Source organism: Eptatretus burgeri, chromosome 14 (assembly GCF_056783735.1).
Source record: "Eptatretus burgeri isolate ZD-2024b chromosome 14, Ebu_testis_v1, whole genome shotgun sequence".
In the NCBI taxonomy this organism is placed as follows: Eukaryota; Metazoa; Chordata; class Myxini; order Myxiniformes; family Myxinidae; genus Eptatretus; species Eptatretus burgeri.
Window position 1 is genome coordinate 14,588,813 of NC_140974.1, and position 846 is coordinate 14,589,658.

The window sequence follows — 846 nt, forward strand, 5'->3', positions numbered from 1 at the left end:
AGAAGAGAGAAAAAAAATTACTTCCTGGTTCGGAGCATACCAGCACTCTGATGTTACCGAAATTTATGCACCGTCGAATATGAAAACGATCATAACTTGGGGCATTGTTTTGTCTATAAATGCGCATAAGAAATCGAGAAATTATTAGAATACACGAAGTCATCACTCTCCGGAAGTCCGTACGTTGTAACCTGTAATGGGGAACGCGGCTTCCCTTCCCTTCCCCATCGGCCACGCCCACGCAGCAACGTGTCTTGTCATTGGTTTGGTGAATAAATTGCCATAACTTGAGAAGCACTTTTCCGATTAATATCAAACCTTGAAAAGGCACATCCTCAGGGCCCCAGCAATATACCTGGCAAGTTTCAATAAGATCGGACCAGCGGTTGTCGAGAAACAGCGGTCACTGACACACACACACACACACACACACACACACACACACACACACACACACACACACACACACACACACACCCACACACACACACACACACACACACACACACACACACACACACACACACACACACACACACACACATTGCTGGAATTATAGATAGATAATGGGGAACGAGGGAAACACTTAACAGCAGAACTATACCGACTTTACGAAATGCGATGCAAACATTTACAGCACACAAAGCACTTAACAGTTTCCTACTTATTACACGGGCCCACGGACAGACGTACGCACACACACACCCAATAAATGGTGGCTGATGCCTTTAACGAACTCCAGCTCGGAGGACAGGTGAACTGAAACCCAGAACCTATCTCGAACCTCTCCACCTCGTGTGGTCTTCAAGTTGTTCGGACCTGGGCTCCAGCTAGAGAGAGCTGGAT